This window comes from Zalophus californianus, chromosome 5 (assembly GCF_009762305.2).
Source record: "Zalophus californianus isolate mZalCal1 chromosome 5, mZalCal1.pri.v2, whole genome shotgun sequence".
NCBI lineage: Eukaryota > Metazoa > Chordata > Mammalia > Carnivora > Otariidae > Zalophus > Zalophus californianus.
Window position 1 is genome coordinate 138,186,417 of NC_045599.1, and position 7,713 is coordinate 138,194,129.

Here is a 7,713-nt window from a genome sequence, read left to right on the forward strand (position 1 = left end):
TCAGATTAGAATTCAGGAATATAAAAAAATTAAAGCAACATGACAAAATATAGTAAATATAGAAGATTAGGACAATAAAAATATGAAATATATTACAAGACTGGAGTGTTAATTTTTTTGTTTTCCTCTTTGCCCTAACTTGAACTAGCTTCACCAAGACTTTTGGATTTTAGATTGATTTTAAGTCCATTCACAATACAGGAGATGCTATGCTTGTTTCTTTGAAATGGTTGTGCCATTTAATTGCAGTTTTGTCTGAAAATACTATTTTATAAGATGTTTATCTTCCCAAAAGGAATTCGTACTGGGGCTTGCTTTGCTCCAAATATTGCCTTTGTTATTCAGGGGCTCTTTATAGGATTTTCCCCTCTCTCTGGATACAATTGTCAAATATATGGAACTAATCAGTCAATCAACTTCTCTCTCTCTCTCTCACACACACACATGCACACAATGGTTCAAATATGGGCAGAAATATATTCTGGAGATTTCAGGAGAATGAGTAAAATTATAGTTAAAGAGAATGAGAATGATGAGGAACTAAACACAAATATAATAACATGTTTTATAAAAGCCATTGAAGCAAATAAAATCGGGATTATTTTTGAGGAATATGTCTCCTCTCCTGAAATCTGTTACAAAACTTCACTGCAAATACTAATATTCAACTTAATATTTTTCACTTATTCTTAAGCCCTTCAAGCATTTAGTAAATATTCAAGAAGACTTCTGCTAAGTCATCTGTAAAGTTTATTTGAATTTAAGTAAATTCTGCCATGCCAGAACTATCTTTACTCATCTATCCTCAGAATGGAGCACATTCTGGGTCAAGTAATAGATATTTAGTTAAATGTGTCTCTAATTAACCATTGACACATATGCTATACAATGAGGATAACATCTTTAATCAAGGAAGCAGGCTTTCTAAAAGTGAGAAATTTTAGAACAGCCCAATACTACTAATTTGGAGAATCTGGTGTCAGGTGAGTGAATTCATCACTCATGCACCCGCAAAGGAATTTAAAGACGTGTTCAAGGATGTCTGGCTACTACTTAATAATGACAGTCTCCTCAGGGAAGGGGCAGCACATGTGTTTGCCCTGTTCATGCCTGGGAAGATAGAAGGATGCGAAGGTCAGGTCTTAATTACAGAGCACAGTGACCTGGGTAATAGCAGATTTTTAGATCCAAGAAACAATATTTCCTTTAAGTGTGATCACTTAAAGAAGCTAGTGACATCCATCCAGCCAGAGGACATAGATGGAGGTAGGAACTCTTACAGAGAATCCTGTGATGATGTTTTAAAATGGTCCATGAGAAAGATCATTATTTCAACGACTTCTGTACTCTTTATGTTAAAACTATAGATGACAAAAGACCACTGTTGCATGTATCAAAGCCACTAGCTTCAGCCTAAAATTTTCTGGAATGGTCATTCGAGATCAGAATGGAAGCTCACCATCACACCATCTACAGCCCTGGTTGTTGGAATACTCAAGATTCAGGTTCACTAGTACGAAGATGGCAATGTTCAGTTGGTTAGTCATGAAGATGTATAGGACTCAGTAACTGTTTCTAAGGAAGTCCAAAGTGCCAAAGAGTTTATTAAAATCATAAAGCATGCAAAATATGAGTAGCAGGCAGCAATTAGTGACAAATATCACACAACGTCAGACACCACATTCACCGCCTTGTGCCATCAGTTGCCAGTTACCCACACCAAAATCAACTGAAACAAGATTGGTAAAGAAATGTGGAATGCTTAAAGGCTGAATGTAAGTATTCTTCAGTACGTAGCAAGAAAGGATTCAATATGTGGTCCTGTGATAAATAAGTGATTTATAAACAAGAGTGATATTTTGCTAGGGCTTTAGTTAACACGTTTTCTAGCCCTCACAGAATACTGTTGAATCTATAGCATCATTTTGATTCTCTTGTGCTCTCTGCTTTGTAATTTTCATGTTTTCACTATGTCTACTTGTAATTTTTTTTAATTCTGCCATATTTAGTGATGAAGAGAGTGATGTATCCTGGAGTCATCTTCCTGTTTAGATCATTTTCCTAGCCATGAAGCCCTGTTACTGATATAGACAGGTAATGTGCCCCGTATTTTTCTACCCATGTCCTTCAAAGTGCTTCTGGTGCTTCAGTGATTTTTACTGATCCACCAAGAACTAAAGAGGCTACGCTATAAACTAGCTGAATAGAAGACACATTCATCCTTCTCCTTCCAACTCCTTTGATCATCATTTATAACATCTCATAAGTGGGGGCACCTTGGTGACTCAGTCAGTTAAGCATCCGACTCTTGATTTCATTTCAGGTCATGATCTCAGGGTTGTGAGATGGAGCCCCATGTCCGGCTCCATGCTGGGCAGCTGGGAGCCTGCTTAACATTCTCTCTCCCTCTCCCTGTGCCCCTCCCCTTAAGTCTGTGCCTTCTCTCTCTCTCACTCCCTCTCTCTCTCTCAAAAAGAAAAAAACATAAACATCTCATAACTGTAGTTTTTTAAAAGTTTGGAATTGAGTTTTTCAGGTCCCTTTGTGGGGGCAAAAGAAGTTGTCTAGAAATTCCATTATAACCAACTTCTATGGGGAAGTTGTATTTTAATCCAGAGTCTTCAGCCACTGTCCCTGCACATAAATGTGTTGGCTTTCTCCTCTTCCCTTGTTTTCTCCTTCCCATCTAGTACCATTATAGTTGTAGACATAAGTTTGCATTTTTAGAAGAGTTTTACTCAATTATTAGTATTTTTTTATTACTCATGAACTACTGACATACTAGGGATGTAGTAGAGTATAAAATTTGAAAAATGCAGATGTTGAAGTAATAATAGGTATCTTGTACTTTAATACTTTGTGGTGGGATTGTACTTTAAGCAAATGAATCAAACAACTATGTAAATCACAGACAAAAACTAAAGATGAACCAAAGTGAAAAGGATCTATTCCAGGCAGTGTCTTTCTACTGTAACCTGCTATTTAAGGGAATACTAGTGATTTGTTCTAAATAGGATGCACAACTTGTTCCAAATTACTCTTCCTCAGTCCTGTCTGCCAAGAACTCAAATGTAACTATGATGCAGCAACTCTTCCCAGGCTTATTGGCAGGTATATGCATGATCTCCCAGAATACACAGGTGACAGAGATATGATATGACAACTGCTAATGGTAGATTCATTTATATTGTTTACACTTCTATGGCCAGGCCTTAATGGAGGGTCAGTTTTTCAAAAAACAGGTAATGTCTCCCTCTTTGCCTCCAGATACATGTCAAAAAAGAAGGGGGCTTTTGTTTCAGCTTTCTCTTTCCTCAGTAATACAGTCAAGCAAGTTTGTTTCCAAGTGACCCATTGAGCTATAGAAGCATTTTTTGTTTATTTCAAATAAAATATATTTGCATTAAAAAATAAAAGTAAGAAACCATTTAACAAGTCACATTTACATAGAACAAATAATGGAGAACATCCCTTTCAAATATTTCTAATGTGCTTCCCATTTTCATTGACCTTAATTTTTCCTAAAACAACTTCTCCCTAGTTAACTCATTTATCTACGATAGATTTAAATTACATGTCAAAAACTCTTTACTCCTCAAATCACTTTTGGTTCAAAGGATGTAAAGGCAGTTAAATTTTGAAAAAGTTCATTGTTGTATTACATTTTCCTTTCACTGGGGAAGAAATCAGGAGGAAGAAAGGCAGGTGTAATTGAAAGAATGGAACACATGAGGCTTACATTATTTTCATAAAGTCATCAACAAAAAGACACATGAAGAACAACGTTCTTACCTCTTAGCTCAATTTAGACGAAAACTTTGTATGGAAATAGTTAAATGATTTCTACTTACTTTTTTGTGATATTTAAATTTAATGTTATCAAAGAATCACATCTAAAAAAAATTCTTACGCATTATCTCCGTACTCTTTAAGAATGATTCTGCTGTCAGGCTAGTTTACTCAAATCTAACTAGTTTATTTTATCTGCCAGGATGCAGAGCTGATACTATAAGATGAAAAACTTTTCTCTTCAGTAACCATTTAAGAAACACTGGATAAATTAGAAAGGCATTTTGGAAATTAGCTCTTTTTCAAATAAGAAAAAAAAATCTATTCTATACTGCAAGGAATTATTGGTATTTTCTTCTAATTAGAAGGGTTTTTTTTTTTTTAAGCCAAAGGTCCTCAGAAAGTAATAAAGACATGCTGCAATCCAGGGAGGGTTTAAATGCTATCTCCTACTCAATACTTGTGCAACCATCTATATATTCATTAACATTTTGGACCTTGGAAGGAGGAAATAGTTATTATACTGTTGGGTTATTCATCCATATGAGTGACTCCATTAGTAGTTTTCAACAAATGTGACTTCTATTATCATCAGTAACTAAGTATTGTGTACACAATAAGCCTTTTATAGATAGTGCAAATGAATTAACCACTACCAATGCCTCACATTTATGTAATATGGTATATTTCACACATATTAAAATAAAGCTCCATATTTAAAAAGGCGATTTTCTTAGAAGATCAGACTCATATAAGATATGCATTTTAAATTTATTTCATGGAATATAGTATGTTTGCACAGCAATATATTTAGCTGAGAAAACTATTCCTTGTTTTCATATATTTTCTGCTTTGTAATTGCTGATCTTTATACTCACTTCATGCTTTTCACTCAATATCAGCTTCCTCTACTGGGGTGATGGCTGATCAGTCTCTATCTAAATGCACATTTGCTGTTGAGAGGTCAGGCAAGATGGGGACTTAGAATCTCCATTGGATTGGCAAAATGTATTCCACGGTGATTTCTATATGAACAGATATGGAGACACACAAAAACAGGATTAAAGTTGCTTAAAAAGTGCATGAGGAAAAATATTAAAAGTTTTATAGAAAAAATGTATCTTCAACAAGCAAGAGGGAATAAAAACAGAGGATGGAGGCAGTTTTAGATTAAAAGGGACATAAGAGACATAATACATATAAATGTGAACATTGATTCTGTTTCAAATAAGTTACAAAATGTCATTTTTTGAGATAAGGGGGGAAATTTGAAAATGGACATGATATTAGATGATACAAAATAGCTAATTTCCATGTCATGATGTATAGAAAGGACACTGTGGTTATGCAAGGAAAGCTCCATAATTTTACAAGATGTTAATAAAAATATATATGGTAAAGTGATATAAAGTCAAGAATTTTCTTTAAAATACCACAGGAATGTGAATAGATGAAGCAATGTTGTAAAATCTTTATAACAATTGAATCTAAGTAAATACTCTATAGAAAATTATTCCTCTTTTATATAATTCCTTAAAATAAAATTTAATTTAGAAACATTTTTAGAAGTAATCTTATTCTATGTTTCCAGCATAAAGCTGGAATATATACATGACCATCCTCCTGCTGAGAAGTATTAAAAACACTGTATAAAATTTTAAAAAATAAATAAATGAAAGTAAACCAACTTTGTAATTGCATTAAGGACTTAGCAAGGAAATAAAGAATCCTGAGACCAAAAACTAATTTAAAAGTAAGAAAGAAGAGAGATAAACAGCACTGTACTAGAACAAGCTACTTGCCCTGAGGACATTGTAAAATGAAACCTAAGGAAATTGAACTTTGTTTTTAGGTATTTCTGGGACCGGCTCAAGGTGGTAAGCCTTTTAGCAGAACTTCTAAATATAGTTGGGACTTCAAACGACTATAACTTCAGGGTAAGCGTGCGCTAAATATCAGGTCACTTTCTCTCACCCCATGCTAAATTAAAAAAAAAAAAAAATCTTCCTCAAAATGAAGAGCTAGGTGGGAAGAAAAAACTTTCCCTGAAAATTAATAAATGATAAGTTAGCCTTAATAGTTCTTCACGCTGAATTCAGCTAATCTGGTTGAAAAATAATAATCAGATACAAAGTAAATACAAGTCATTTGAAGGAAGTCTGCATGCTCAAAGAATTTGCATGAATAAAGTTCCATGGAAAATAAGCTCACAGTTAAAAATCACAAAACATACAGGGAAATAAGACAAGTGAGAGATAGTAGAAACAACGGAACATTGAATAACACTCAAAAAAGAGGCCTGAAATTGATCTTTTAAAACTGAATATGAATTAAGTATTTTCCTATTTATAAGTAACAAAAAGTAAATAAAACATAAATGCATTACAATTAAGTATTATAGGAGTCTTTTACATTGCTTGCCCCAATATTTCATATCTCCCAGTGTACAGGTTTTGTTGAGCCATCTCCCACATTGACTCCTAGTTTGACGATTTTTCCTGCTTTGGTCAATGGAAAATTAGCAAGCATAAATAGGTATATATATATATATATATATATATATATATATATATATATATATATATGATAAGCATTTGCACATTGGGGTATGTTCTCTAGAAATGTTCCCTTTTAGAAATCAGCCTCCGTGCTACAAAAAGTCTTAGGAAATACTACTGAATTAAGAGTTTGGAAAACAGAGCCAGGGTGTTTGAAAGACCATCATGGATGTTCTAGCACTAGCCAAGCATCTAGCTGAGTGTAATCATGTAGATGACTTTAACTATGGTGACACTGAGCCCATTCGACCCATAAAACCACAAAAATTAATAAATCAATATTCTTTTACAGCAGTAGTAGATAAACTTTTTCTGTAAAGGTAATAAATGTTTTAGGCTTTGTGGGTCATACAATCTCTGTTCCAATAACTCAGTTCCATCCTGTAACACACAAGCAGCCATGGGCAGTATGCAAATAAGTGAACATGGCTGTGTTTCAATAATACTCTATTAGTGGGCATGGGAAGTTGAATTTTATATCATTTTCATATGTCACAAAATATTTATAACCATTTAATAATAAAGCACCTTTCTAGGCTCGGAGGTATACCAAAACAGGTGTTGCACCTCATTTGGCTTTCAGGCTATAGTTTTCTGATCCCTGTTGTAATCAACTAAATTTTGTATTGATTTGATACAAATCAATACAAACTGAAAATAACTGTAACTGATACAAATAGATAACTGAAACAAAACTTGAAATAAAGTTTTGTTAGAAACTGAATACTGATAACTGAATACAAACTGAAACAAAAATTGTTACTGGAAGTTGGCTCCTGCTATAAAGAACTTTGCTTTACATCTTAGGTACATTAACCCTTTATTCTAATGTCACTTCTGTTTGGCCTTTTTTTTTTTTCCATTTCCATCATACAGTTCATGGTTTCACCTTCTTTCCTAAGATCTGAACCTAATTTATTTAAATATTTTTGTCACATGATTGGGACAAAACAAGAAAGATTATTTTACATATTATATACAAGTAATACTTTCATATCCATGTAGAATATTTGTGTAAGAGAAGCTGTGTTCAGTGGGAAATTAGCAAGCACAAATAGGTAAATATATGATAAGCACTTGCACATTGGGGTATTTATAATTTTAATTATAGAGCAAGGCATAATTTTACCCACCAGTAAAAAAAAAAAATGATATTTGATTTATAGGTCCAACCGATTCTACCATCTTCCTGTTTTCCTAAGAAAGCTGTTGGTTCAATTTTCCATCCTAGGGAGAATTTTTCTTGGCTTAATCTTTGAACTATAGAATCAGGCTCAGACAGATACTGTGCCATTCCCTTGGTAGTAGCCATAAAAATGCAACATCATACTCTGACCTTATTAGTTGAACAGTCTATTTTTGTAGA

At 33.6% G+C, this 7,713-nt stretch overlaps 1 pseudogene; it reads left to right on the plus strand.

The window, feature by feature from the left end:
- The first annotated feature begins 810 nt into the window (after positions 1 to 810).
- LOC113929291 lies at positions 811 to 1,766 on the plus strand (annotated as a pseudogene).
- Positions 1,767 to 7,713: the final 5,947 nt, after the last annotated feature.